Below are 14,910 nucleotides of genomic sequence, written 5' to 3' on the forward strand. Positions count from 1 at the left end.
AGAGCGCAAGTCTAGCTTAGCATTGCTCAGACACCAAGCCACAGAGCTTCTGTGAAGACCTTGTAGCTTCCCTCTGGAGGTTATTTTCCGCTCCTAGAGTCAGAGCTAGTCATCCCCGGTCTCCTCCATCAGCTTGCTTCCACGCGAAGGTCATTTTCAGCCGCTGGAGCCATCCCCAGGCTCCTCCTTTAGCTTGCAGAAGCCTTAGGAGGTCAGGCAGGGAGTGTCTACGGCTTCCACAGTCCCAGATACCTCACCAGACACAAAAGCCATCACCACGAAAAGATCAAGGCACCACACATGGGTGATGCTGCTGCCTAAGTGCAGGGCAGCAAAGTCTCATGTTGGGAAATGGTAGAGTGAATGGGAGAGACAAGAGCAGGTCATTGGGTCTGGGAGTGAGGGCCTAGAGGTGACTGGGAAGGCAAGCAGTGTGGGAGAAGGCCACAGGTCTGGACTCAGCCCAGGCAGGGACCCCCCCCCCCCAATAGGTAGAATTGAAGTAAGGGCTATAAGTATCTGGGAATTGTTACCATTACCAGTAACTTCTGGGGTCCTTCTATGTGCCTGGAGCCTTGGCATTTTATTTCTTATTCAGTTTCTCAGCTGGTCTTTTAGGAGGGCATAATCTTATTTCTAGAATAGGCCCTGGGGTTCTGTGATCATTTCCACAAACCACAGATGAGGGTTGGTTTCAATAATGGTCCAACTTCCTGCTTGTCCTGTACTTTAACATCCCCTGAGTCCCAGCATCACAGGATGGAGTTGGCAATTGCCTTCTCTTTGTCTGTGTGGGAACTAGCCTAGGAAACTCAGCACACAGGGTCACAGGTTGGTAACGGGTAGATCGTGGACCATGGCCTCTTACCCTCCCCAGCATGTTTACTTGGAGGCTCTGGAGAGATGGGAGAGCATAAAAACTCACATTGGGTGGCAGAGGATTCCTGAGCTCTGGGCCAATGGGAATTAAGGTTGTGTACTCCAAGAGGCATCCAACTTAGGTGGTAGCCCCCCTTCATGGCTAAAAGAGACTGTCTACCCAGGAGCCCTTTTCACTTTTTAAATCCTACCTGGGTCCTTGGAGTCCCCTACCCTGTCCAGTTGCACCAATCTGGGTTCAGGGCCTATGCTAGGAACACTTGCCTATCTATGTTGTTGGGAACCCCTGTCCTCTGAGCATAGCATGACAGTTACTCCGCTAATCAGTGCAGCTCTGACTACCACCCACACAACACCTGCATAAGGCGGGGCCTGCTGATGGTTCCTTGTCAAAGTGACCATCACCTTCGACTCTAGTTGCTTCCCCTGGCCTCCTCCCCTCCCCGAGCGGTGTGCAGCTGTGTCACTTCTGTGCCGTTCTGCCCCAGCTGCATGGGCTCTAGAACGTGTAGGAGGTAGAAAGTTAACTGAATGGCGCACTCCATCTGTGGGTGGCCTTGGGCTAGGCCTTGCACACAGCAAATATTAGGAGTAGCTGGGTGGATGACCCGACTTGGACTGTGCTCTGGGGAGACAGTTCCTTTGTATTTTTGATCTCATCATGGTGTTAATGACTAAGCCAGACAAGCATCTTCAGGGGCAGACTCCCAGGTAATGCCTACTCAGAGCATTGTTTATTTCTGAGAATGCCCCCAATCCAAAGTCTAACAGAAAGACACCCCAACACTATGTATGAAAATATCCTTTTTGAGTTTTTGGACAAGGCTTTCTAAGAGACTCCCCAGATACTATAGGTTGTTGCTGTTGCCCCTTGTTTGTCCTCTAGAGGCAGAAGGTAAGTCCGTATTTCTGAAGACACTGTTAACTTCAGACACAGGACCCAGAAGACATGGACTAGGAGATCTGACCTGAAAATACCAAGCATGCAGATTTCCCAACAAAGGGAAGCAGTCAGTGGTCCTACTTAGGTGTTATTCCCAAAAACCATAACAATGACCAGTGTGGCATGCTAACCCTAAGGATGCACAGTGGCGTACATACCGTGATAGTAACCATAAGTTCTCTACTTGATCTTAAGGTCTACATGATAAGATGGAAATCATGCCTGGTACAGGAAACCTAGACAACAACCTGAGGCTAGAAAAGTCAAGGATTTTGGAGGAGAACCCATAACCACCACTAAACCAGCATAATCCCTAGGTATCTTCTAAATATTTATTCTTATGCCCACTGATAAGTATAGTTCTTAGTCATTATCAAGGAACCTTCTCTTTGCAGTAGACCATTACAGAAAATCATAACTGATCAAAATGCAGAGAAGAGATTGTGTGGTGGTGCCCAGCTCCAATGGATATATTTATACAACTTGGGGTCTTCATAGAATCAGAGATGGGAAGACTCTAAGAGCTAGAGGACGAGGGTGTTAGTGATACTGTGTCTCCTAGAATTGTCAGAGAAACTATACCCATGAAGTCTCATCAACATGGCTGCCTAAACAAGACCTGAACAAGGACAACACTCACAGACATGCTAACATGGAAAAGGTAAGTCTATGGGGCTCCAACCCTAGACAAAGAACTGCAGGTAACTTAGGGAATGCTGTGATTGGATGAGCTCTCTAAATTGTTTATTCAATATCAAGTGGTGGAGATCGTTGACTCTGGATATGGTCGCTGGTTCAATCCTGTTCTGCCCATGTCCCAGAACTGGATTTGCTCCTGGCTTCTGCTCCTGGTGGAGCTTGTTCTCTCTCTGTCCTAGGTAGCTGGTTCAGTCCCACTCCAGTTTCGGTGGAGGTCACAGACTCTAAATCAGGTTGTTTGGCTCATTCCTGGTCTGCCAGTGTCCCAGGACTGGGTTGGCTCCCGGGACTGGATTTGCTCCTGGCTTCTGCTCCCAGTGGAACTTGTTTCCTCCTTCCCTTTCTGTCCTAGGAGTGCATTCAGTTCCACTCTTGTGGAATTTGTTGCCAAGTGGAGTTCCTCGCCTCAGGGAAACTTTGGCCTAGGTTACTGTCTTTGACCTGTATCTGTAAATCCTGGTCTGGATTCCAGGCAGAAGTCCCTGGATTTGAGTTGGACCTGGAAAGGTTTCTGGTTCTGGTGTACTGCCTCGGAGGTCCCAGGCTCGGGTGCACCCTAACCCACAGAGGTCCTGGCTCAGGCCTACTCTCTCTGAGGTCCCAGGCTCCACACCTGGCCCTGCCGAGTTCTCTGGTTCCTACCTATTCCCTTGGAGGACCCAGGTTCACTCATGCCCAGACTGGCAGAGGTCCTGGCTCTGTGATATAATTTCAAAAGATAAAATTAGTTGCACAGAGACTATTGTGGGATACCCACCAGAGAAGACTCCTTGGACACAGATTTAAACCAATAGAAAGTCTATTTGATGGCCAGTGTGTTCAGATCCCAGTGTAGCCCTCAGCCTTTCTCAGAGTAAGTTTTAAAGCACAAAACCATGTCCTGGGTTGACATACTTCAGTTGACATAACAGTTAGCCAGAAGTGGAACTGAAGAAGGCAGAAGCAAGGTTAGTACATTCAGAGACTTCCCCAGCACTCTGGACTTCTTTGTTCTGGCAGGTGTTGCTGCCTGTGTGAAGGGTTCCATGGCCTAATGGAACTTCTATCATAACATCAGTTGTGTGAAGGTCTGGGGCCTACTATAAAACAACAGAACTTTACAGGGCAAGCTAGGCATGCCTGGAGACATCGCTATCATTTATCTTTTTTCTAAATTGATTTTTATTGAGCTCTACATTTTTCTCTGCTCCCCTCTGGTGTGGGAGAATTGTCTATATTCTGTCAATTATATATTAAATAAACACTGATTGGCCGATAGCCAGACAGGAAGTAGAGGTGGGGCAATGAGAATAGGAGTATTCTGGGAAGAAGGAAGCTCTTCCCAGAGTCCTGCCCAGACCACTGAAGAAGCAGGATGTGACCTGCCCTGCTGTAAAAGGTACTGAGCCATGTGGCTAACATAGATAAGAATAATGGGTTAATATAAGCTACAAGAGCTAATAAGAAGCCTGAGCTAATGGGCCAATCAGTTTATAATCTTATGGAGACCTCTGTGTGATCTCTTTGGGGCTAAACAGCTGCAGGAACTGGGCAGGACAGAAACCCCAAGGAGCAGGCTCTAATGTTACAGAAGGAAGTAGCCTGGACTACTACGCCCACATTCCCAAAAAATGGACTATGGATATTTTCCTTTGTTTAAAAAAAAGAGGGGGAAGTGGTGCAGGAGAATTGTTTGTATTCTGTCAATCATGTTTTAAATAAATGCTGATTGGCCAGGCAGGAAGTATAGACGGGTCAACCAGACAAAAAAATAGAGGTGGGGCAATGAGAACAGGAGTATTCTGGGAAAGAAGGAAGCTCCCTCCCCAGTCCTGTCCAGACACAGAAGAAGCAAGCTGTGACCTACCCTTCTGAAAAAGGTACAGAGCCATGTGGCTAACATAGATAAAAATAATGAGTTAATATAAGTTATAAGAGCTAATATGAGGCATGAGCTAATGGGCCAATCAGTTTGTCATTAATATAGACTTTCTGTGTGATTGTTTCAGGGCTAAGCTAGCTGGGTGGCAGGCCCTTGTGTTACATCCCTCCCTGCCTCTCCCCTCCTCTTCAAACCTCTACCAAGGTCCCCATGCTCCCAATTTACTCAGGAGATCTTGTCTTTTTCTATTTCCCATGTAGATTAGTTCTATGTATGTCTCTCTTTTCTCATTCTGTAGGCTGTCATTTTGTCTTGGTGACCATATCCTTTGCTTTACAGAAGCTTTTCAGTTTCAGGAGGTCCCATTTATTAATTGTTTCTTTCAGTGTCTGTGCTGCTAGGGTTACATTTAGGAAGTGGTTCCCTGTGCCAATGCATTCAAATGTATTTCCCACTTTCTCTTCTGCCTTTATTATGTTTAGGTATGCTCCTAGTAAGTCTGCTCTCTCCAGGACCTTTATCATGAAGGGATGTTGTATTTTGTCCAAAACTTTTTTGGCATCTATTGAGATGATCATGTGGTTTTTATTTTTGTGTTTGTTTATATGTTGGATTACATTGACAGATTTTTATATGTTGAACCATCCCTGTATCTCTGGGATGAAGCCGACTTGATCATGATGCATGATGGTTTAGATTCAATTTGCCAGTATTTTATTAGTATTTTTATATCAATGTTCATGAGTGAGATTGGTCTATAATTCTCTTTCTTAGTAATGTCTTTCTGTGGTTTGGGTATTAGGGTAATTGTAGCCTCATAAAAAGAGTTTGGCATTGTTCCTTCTGTTTCTATTTTGTGGAATAATTTGAATTTGAGGAGTATTGGTATTAGTTCTTCTTTGAAAATCTTCTAGAATTTTGAGCTAAAACCATCTGGTCCTGGTCCTGGGCTTTTTTTTTTTTTTTTTTTTTTTTTTGGTTGGGAGACTTTTGATGACTGGTTTCTATTTCTTCAGCAGTCATAAGTCTGTTTAATTTGCTTATCTGGTCTTGATTTAATTTAGGTAAGTGATATTTATCCAGAAAGTTGTCCATTTCCTTAAGTTTTCAAATTTTATAGAGTACAGGTTTTCAAAATATGCCCTGATGATTCTCTGGATTTCCTCCGTGTCTGTTGTTGTGTCCCCCTTTCCATTTCTGATTTTGTTATTTGGATATTCTCTCTCTGCCTTTTGGTTGATTTGGATAAAGGTTTGTTTATTTTGTTAATTTTCTTGAAGAACCAACTCTTTGTCTCATTGATTCTTTGTTTCTATTTTGTTGATTTCAGCTTTCAATTTGGTTATTTCCTGCTGTTTAGCCCTCCTGGGCAAATTTGCTTCCTTTTGTTCTAGAGTTTTTAGGTGTTCTGTTAACTCACTAGTGTGGGCTTTTTCCAGCTTCTTTATGTAGGCATTTAGTGCTATGAGCTTTCCTTTAAACATTGCTTTCATTGTGTCCCATAAATTTGGGTATGTTGTGTGGTCATTTTCATTACATTTTAGGAAGTCTTTAATTTCTCCCTTAATTTCTCCCTTGACCCGTTGATGATTCAGGTGAGCATTGTTTAATTTTCATGTCTTTGTGGGCTTTCTGGAATTAGTATTGCTGTTGACTTCCAGTGTTAAACCATGGTGATCTGATAAGATACTTGGGGTCATTCCAATTTTTTTTTGTATTTGTTAGGTTTGTTTTGTTACCGAGTATATGGTCAGTTTTTGAGATAGTTCCATGAGGTGCTGAGAAGAAGGTATATTCTTTTTTGTTTGTATGGAATATTCTGTAGATGCCTGCTAAGTCTATTTGAGTCATAACATCTGTTAGTTCCCTTATTTCTCTGTTCATTTTTTGTCTTACTGACCTGTCCAGTGGTGAGAATGGAGTGTTGAAGTCTCCCACTATTAGTGTGTGGGGTTTAATGTATGATTTAAGCTTTAGAAGTGTTTCTTTTACATATGAGCATGCCCTTGTATTTGGGGCATAGATGTTCAGTATTGAGATTTCCTCTTGATGGATTTTTCCTGTGACTAATATGAAATGCCCTGCTATGTTTCCTTTGATTCATTTTAGTTTGAAGTCTATTTTGTTAGATATTAGGATAGCTACACAAGCTTGTTTCTTAGGTCCATTTGATTGAAATATTTTTTTTCCCAACCCTTTACTGTCTGTCTTTGGTGTTGAGGTTTGTTTCTTGTATGCAGAAGAAGGATGGATTCTGTTTTTGTATCCAATCTGTTAGCCTGTGCCTCTTTTATAGGTGACTTGAGCCCATTTAAATTAAGGGATATTAATGACCAGTGATTGCTATCTCCTTTTAATTTAGTTTTCATTGTTGGTGATGTTGTGTTTTTCCTTCTTTGGGATTTCCTGCTATGAGACCATCAATTGTCTGTGTTTTTTGCTGATGTAGTCAACTCTCTTGGGTTGGAGTTTTCCTTCTAGTATTTTGTGTAGGACTGGGTTTGTGGCTAGGTATTGGTTGAATCTGGTTTTGTCATGGAATATCTTGTTTTGTTCTATGGTGATTTAAAGTTTTGCTGGGTATAGTACTCTGGTCTTGCATCCATGGTCTCTTAATGTCTGCATAACGCTTGACCAAGGCCTTCTAGCTTTCATTGTCTTCAATGAAAAGTCAGGTGTAATTCTGCCTTTATGTGTTACTTGGCCTTTTTTCCTTTGCAGCTCTTAATATTCTTTCTTTATTCTGTATATTTAGTGTTTTGATTATTATGTGGTGAGGGGACTTTTTTTTCATCCAGTCTGTTTGGTGTTTTGTAAGCTTCTTGTATCTTCATAGGCATATCTTTCTTTAGGTTGGAAAAGATTTCTTCTATGATTTTGTTAAACATTTTTTCTGTGCTTTTCAGTTGAACTTCTTCTTCTTCTATACCTATTATTCCTAGGTTTGGCCTTTTCATGGTGTCCCATATTTCCTGGATATTTTGGGTTAAGCTTTTTTTAGATTTAATGTTTTCTTTGATGAGCCTATTTCCTCTATTGTATGTTCAGCACTTGAGATTCTTTTCCATCTCTTGTATTTTACTGTTTGTGCTTGCGTTTGTGGTTCCTAATTGTTTCCCCATGATTTCTGTTTCCATAATTCCCTCGGCTTGTGTTTTTTTTTATTGTCTGTTTCCACTTTTCAAATGTTCAATAGTTTGTTTCATGTGTTTGATTGCTTTTTCTTGATTTTCTTTAAGGGATTTGCTGATGTCTTCCAATTTTTTTTGTTTGTCTTTTCCTCCATTTCTTTGAGGGAATTTCTCATTTCCTTTTTAAGGGTTTCAAATATTTTCTTGAAGTTATTTTTTAGGCCATTTTCTTCTGCTTCATTTATATTTGGTTGTTCAAATCTTGCTGTTGTAGGGTCTTTAGGTTTTACTGTTGTTGTGTTGCTCTTTGTGGTGTTGAATGTGTTCCTACCTTTCCTACTCATCTTTTCCTCTAATAGGTGTGGTTGAGACTGTCTGAGAGTCTGTTGAATAATCTAGGTGCCAGTGAATCCAAGGCTCAGATGGCTGTTCCTTGTGGTATAGTCATTGCCACGGTTCTATTTATCCCGTTGGTCACTCTGTGTTTCTGGAGATTGCTCAGCGCTCCTGGGATTTGCTTCATTTCCTTGGAGTTTGCTGTCTCAGGCCTGCTCTAGTCTAGGTTGTCAGCTCAGACCTGTTTCTGTAAATGCCCCTGGTCTGGATCCATTCCTGCAGAGGTCCCTGGCTTGGGGTTGGTCCTGCAAAGGTCTCTGGTTCCAGTCTCCTGCCTTGGAGTTCCCAGGCTCGGGTTTGCTCAGACCCGCAGAGGACCGGGCTCAGGCTTACTCCCTTAGAATAAGACTCATGCTTGGACCTGCAGAGGTTTCTGATTCCTGCCTATTCCCTTTGATATCCCAGACCAATGCCTGGACCTGCAGAGATGTCTGGCTCTTGCCTACTCCCTCAGAAGTCACAGATTCATGCCCAGACCCACAGATGTCCTGGCTCAGGCCTAGTTCCTCGGAGGTCCTAGATTCATCCCTAGACCCACAGGGGTCCCGACTTAGGTCTACTCCCTTGAAGGTCCCAGATTCATGTCTGGATCCATAGTGGTCTATGTCTCTAGCTCACTAGCTCAGCGGTTGCTCTCCTGTACCTGTTCCTGTGGAATTCGCTATCTCACACCTGCTCTGGCCCAGCTTGCTGGCTCAGTCCTGATTCACCCATGTCCCTGGACTGGATCCACTCCCGCTCCCATGGAGCTGGCTTTCTAAGGCCCACTCCAGCCTAGGTAGCTGGTTCAGTCTTGCTCCCGTGGAGCTCACAGCCTCAGGCCTGCTCTGGCCTAGGTTGCTGGCCCAGTCCCACTTCTGCAAATGACCCTGGTCTGGATCTGCTTCTGCTCTTGTGGAGTTCATTGTCCGAGCATGTTGTGGTTTCCCACGTTGCCAAAGCTATCTGTTCATAATCTCCCTGCAGCAGCAACTGTACCACAGCACAGCTCCTCTGCAAAGCCCAGTATCGCTGTCATTTATCTTTTAAATATATACTCCTTGCGTCCAAATGTTTGTGTACTCTACATATTTTTTCTTAAAAAAAACTGATTTTAAACTGACTACAACAAAATCCTATGCTTCTGTTGTTTGGGGGAAGGTGTGGCTTTTGAAATGACTCCTCTGCCCGCCTTGCCTGCTACAGTGGGCAGGGCATTCTTCCCTGCTCTTTCATGTCATGGCTGTGCTTATTTTGGCTTTGCACTCACCAAGATGCAAACCCATTGTGTTGGGTTAAAAATAAGAAGCCCACTTGGTGCTCGTGATGTGATCACAGGCCTTTTGCCCAATCAGAGGAGTCTTGTTTGTGGGACTTGTCTCTGTCTCCCTTTCCTATCGAGAATGGGCAGAGGAGTATTGGGATTTCTGCTGCTTCAAAACAGTGGGCTTTCCTTCACCATGACCATCCCTCCACAGTTTTAGAGCTTGAGCATGTCCTTGATTTCACTTGCCTCTACATCCCTGCTGATATCTGATACCTTTCCCTCAAGGCCTTGGTAAGCACCTGTGTCCTCTCCTTGCCTTACTTTATCTGAAATCACTTCGCATGGAAAATAATTACTAGAAGTGTTGTGGAAATGAAAATGAACAGCCAGCTTGTGTAGTAAGTGCAGCAGAAAGCAGCTAATGAAATGGAGTGATCTTTTTATTTGGAAGCCAAGTCAGGGGCATGAAGTACTGCTGGGAATAAAGGCTCTCTCTACACTGCCCTCCTGACACTTTGCTGAGACACTGAAATTCTCTGCTCTGACAAAGCAGGGAAGAGTGACTGAGAGGCATATATGGCCATGGGGGTGCGATTAACAAATGGGATGTTCATCTCTACACCTCCTAAAGGTGTTCATAGGGCTGCAGACACAGTGGAGTCTGCTGGGCTTTCCAGGTGGATAGTGCATTCATACCTGGGTTTAAGGCTTTTAAAGTTGGAGGGGAAGAGCTGCACACAAGGGCCGCGCCATGACTGGTGTCTACTTTACACCAGGCACCTGCATCCTGGCACATGGGAGTGCCATCTTATACTTATTGGGCTTTTATTGTGTTTCAGGAAGCACAGAATGAACTTCACATGAATTATAGAGGCTCATTTGCAGTGCTCCGAGCAAGGGGACTGTGAAGCCAGACTCCGGGCGAGACTTACAGGCACTAAGGCTTGCCACATTGTGTGACCTTAGATACATCTCACCCTCTGTGAGCCTTGTCTATAATAGAGGAATCAGTTTGTTTAGCCTGGGTATTGTGAACTGAATGTGTTATCGACTTTTAGGGTACCCTTTGACACCGCCAGACACTTAATGTGTTATTGTGTACGACAGCCAGTGCAAGGTAGCATCTGTATTATCGTTTCTACTTTCAAATAAGAACACTTAAGCTTTAGTAATGAGTTTGCCCAGATCTCCTGCAAGCAGAGTTAGATGCTTGCCTTTGTAGGCCCGAGTGCTTTACTGAATCCCCATCCAGAACTAGCTTCTGCTCGAGACCAGGAGCCAGGCATGCGGTGTGTGTGTGTGTGTGGTGGTGGTGGTGGTGGTGGGGTGTTGGCTGATGATCTCAGCCAGGTCCATGGAGCGGTTCCAGATATGCAGAAGAGTTCTGGGTAGGCATGGATGTGTGGCGGTTGCCCAAGGTAGCTTTCCTCCTATGGAGCAAGGAATTTGAAGTTGCAGTGAATCCTGCTTGGAAGAGCGAGGGCCCCGGATAAATGGAAAGCAGAGAGCTAGAGGCAGAGAGGATGCTGCGGTTCATGTCCTGCTGAATTCTAGGAGCAACAGAGAGGGCCCAGCCCTGGACGAGCAAACCTGGGTTGGAAGGAAACTTGCACAGGTCAAGTGTCTTTCTCTTACACGTCCCGTGTTCCTGATTGTGGGCACTCTCAGAATACTGCTACTGGGGGAAAACAGCCCAGGCTGCTAGCCCTGCCATCTATTTTCTTCCCACAGTGGGATTTAGAATTGGGAATCCTGCTTAGATTTTTGAGGAACCAGCTTTACAAACACTCAGCCTCATTAAAAAAAAAACTCATGAGGTAGTGTGTTCCCAGCATTGGGCTGGAAGTTGTGGAGTGACCACTATTGCAGAGAAGATCGAGGTGTAGTGCTCTCCGGATTACTAACGTAGAAGTAACCTTGATGTGGAGAGGAACCATTGGAGGCTAATTCACATAGGTCAAAAGGTGTTGATCAAAACGTAATCTTTCTGTTGACCAAATTTTGTGCAATGAATAATCCAAAAGAAAGCAAAAATAAGTTATCCAGACAACAGGGAGGCTCAATGGTATTTGGGTGTCCTCCCCCCCGGGAATTGCTGGGCCTTCATTTTCCTCCCATCCTTTGTTTTATAAACACCCGGTGAGTCCTCACTTGTGCCAGGTGGTGCCATTCCAACGGGCAGGCTCAAGGAACTGCCTGGCCTGGGGAGTGAGATGTGGGATCCTGCTCTTGCTTATGAGGTTCCAGCATTTCAAACCCTCAGCCTACTTTTTTTTAAATTTAAGAATGTTTTAAATGAGTACTTAACCTGTTACTGTGTCCCAGCGTGTGTGTGTGTGTGCGGAGGGCCAGGGAGTGGAGAAGACACAGTGACCACATTTCTCTGCCATCTCTGCCAGAGACAACCATGAGTAAAGCAGTAGAATAGAGGCATGAGGGCTTCAGGGACCGCCCAGGGAGTGGTCAGCTCTGCCAGGACAAACGACCTCTGGGACTTTTGTATTTTTGCCTTGGCATCTTTTTCTCTTGAGAATTGGATCACATGACCTGTTTTTTGTTTCCTCCCCACCTCGTTCGTAAATATTTAAAGGGAAGCTTTCCAATTGTACTCTGTAGGCTAGTTCTGGCCAGAGTCTCCAAACCTCAGGCTGAGAAAGGCTTCCTGTAGAAGTAAAGGGGCGAGGAACTGGGGGATTGCTCCCAAGAAGAGCTCACGCTGAATAGCCTCCTTTCCTCCTCCCCACTTTTGACAACGCTAACCTGAAAAACGAAGGAGGGATTATATAAGCAGGGTGCTGATCCATCTTTAAGTTTGTACCACCAGGAAACGCGGGCTTCCCACCAGGTCCAGCCATTGGGATGAAACAGCAGTCCATCTTCGAGCCTTCCCTCTCCCCTCTTCTGGCAGAGAGCAGCTCAGTGTCTGTACTTGAAACACTGGGCAAGGCCCAGGAGAGGCAGCTGCCCACGTGGAACCTGTCGGATGAGGACTCCAAGAGGAGAGGGAGCTGGGGTGTCATGCTGACAACCCACCTTTCAACCCCACCACCTGTCTTTCTCTCACCTATCACAGCCCCCGAGAACCCTGCTACTCCTTACCCCTGACTCTGAAACAGCTATCGTGTGGATTATAGATCCAGTTTGGTTTGTGCCCACGTGTGTCTATCCAGTATACATGGTCACAGACTACATTCTATTAGAGTTTTGTGTTTATGGCTGCTGTATTTTCCCTCTAATGGAATGGTTATCCTTGGGAAGAGGTCCTAGAACGCAGAAAGGTCCACCTCGCCGTGGCTACCTGAGGACTGGGCCCTGCTGGGCAGAATGATATCCTGGGAATTCGTAGTATAGGTGTTTGAGATATAGGAGCTATAGAGACTGCAGAGTTCTATTTAATTCTGCCCCAGGGGACCCTGAAGCTCAGAGAGTTTACATGAATTTCAACCGTTTCCACCCCAGGAAAGAAAACCTGCTCTGAACCTGGGCCTCTGTTCCCCTTCACTCTCCCTGAGGTACCTGGGTCTTAGGGTTCCCTTTCTGATACAGAGGAGGATATGGGGGAGGGGTCAACAGACACTCATTTGCCAAGTGACTGAAAGAGTACGTGATGAACCTCATCTATCAGGAAAGAAAATGGGTTTAGGTTCAGATGTACATCATTCTTATAGGTTCAAAACATAGTGAACTTTTAAAGGAATGACTATATCTTTGGCCCAGTGACTGGGAGTCCCAGGAGTCTGAAAGTCTTGAAGTTCACCCTTAAGGGGCCAAGGGGCACTGTTTGTGGTGGGGTGACTGACCCTAACTAGATGGTCAGGACAGCTGGGGTTGAGGGTGGGAAGTTCCTGCTACACATTTCTCATTCCGGGGAGCCTGGGAGGGCATCCTGGAGCTGGGAGAAGAGGCTGCAGTGTCATATGCCCAATGAGAGGTATGACAAGCCATTGAAGGAGGAGCCAAGCCAAGGGACACCCACATTCAGCTTGGTGGGGATTCTAGGAGTCACTCCTCCCTGCTGGAGGCCAAGCCCACACAGCGTGAAGATTCCTGAGCCTTCCTGTCGTGCGGTATGCTGTTTCAGGGTGTGTGCAGCCCCAAAGACAGCATTCTATCAAGCCCCCAGGAGGCCCTGGTGGTCCTGGTCCGAGGGCTCCGTCTTGCGCGGGAACATTTTTTAGGTTGCCTTTTCTTCAACACCATGTTCACCGTTGCTTCTTGCGTCTCTGTCCTTGAAAGCATGGGCCAGAGACCCGACATCACTAATCACCACCACCGCAATCCCCCCATCTCACCCCCGGCCCGAGTTCCTGGCACTCTCAGATACCATGACACTTCCTGAAATCAAAACCATGGGGATCAGGCAAAGACGTCATGGTGGGAGAGTCACACGTGTGACTCCAAATACCATCCCAGAGACCTGAGGCCAGGAGGCCTGTTGGAGTTTATCATCTGCCTTAGAGAGCAGTAGGCACTTGAGTGGAGAACAGATTCCCCCCTCAGTCTCAGAGGACCCAATCTCTCTTGAGGAACTGAATTTTCAGAGTGCAGCCCTTACATCCGAGGAAGGGGTTATCTAGCCTAGTAGGATAACTGTTAACTCTTCCCCTGCCATGCAGGTGTTTGCCTGGGTTTTTTTTTTTTCTGATGAATAGTTGAAGACTTCAAAAAGTACTACAGGCTTCCCTTTCTTTGTGACCCACAGACAGGGAGAACTGATTAAGCAGGGCTTCTCCGGACCTTGGAGAAGGCTGTGTGCCCCTGGCAGGGCCCACTTGCTTTGGCAGGTAGACCGTGTGAGAAGGAGCCTTGCCTCAGAGTCCTTCCCACGAAGTGTGACCTAGGCCTGGAGCAAGTAACAAGGAAAACAGCTTTTACGGATGGATTCCCAATGGGTGGCTCAGTAGGAACAGCCCAGGGCTTGGCAGCAAAGATGGAAGAGTTATATTTGTAAAGGCATGTTGAAAAATCTCTAGGGTGGGTGCTGTGAGATGCGTGCTCAGTTTGGGCTAGAGAAAGAGAGACCCGGTGCCACTGTCTGTCCAGAGAAAAGGGATGCAAGCCAAGCATTTGGGAGCTCGCCAAGCAGTGATCCCGGAACCGGTCCCAGGAAGTTAACAGATGCAGAGGAGAGGAAGCAGAGCCTTTAACTGCAATATAAAAAAGCAACAAGCTCACACTTCAAAAGCTGAGGTGAAGCATTAGGAGGCTGGCCTAAAAGAGTGGCGGCAGATGGTTTACGTTTTGGGGAAATTAAAATACATGGGACCTTCAGACTTTTGCCCATGGGATAGGAACCAGAGGGGTGCTTTTGTAGGTGGAAGACTATTTGGTACAAAGGAAAACAGGAGTTGGGAAGCTGATAGAATCCAAACAGAACCAGGATAGCAGCAGGGTGAACCTACAAGAGCAAGCAAAGGGCAGGCAACTGGTGGGAGAGGCTAGTTCAAGGCTCCCTCACACGGGGGTTCAATCAGGGCCCCCAAATGTCTTCTGGACTCGGGTGTCCAAACTAGACAAGATTCTTCTGTTAGCCTAAGCCCAGAAAGAGGAAGCTAGCATTGCACATACCATCTTGATGGTCAAGAAAGTCATCTCTGAAGCTTGATGCTGAGTGTTGCCAGTGCCACTCCACTGGCCACTAAGCCTGCTGTTTGGCACCTGCTCAGAGGCCCAGTGAGGCCAGGGGGCTGGCCTCCTATCACATAGCAATACTTCCAACATCCGGATGACGCAGCTCTGAAGCATTCACCATGGC

This window comes from Microtus pennsylvanicus, chromosome 18 (genome assembly GCF_037038515.1).
Source record: "Microtus pennsylvanicus isolate mMicPen1 chromosome 18, mMicPen1.hap1, whole genome shotgun sequence".
NCBI lineage: Eukaryota > Metazoa > Chordata > Mammalia > Rodentia > Cricetidae > Microtus > Microtus pennsylvanicus.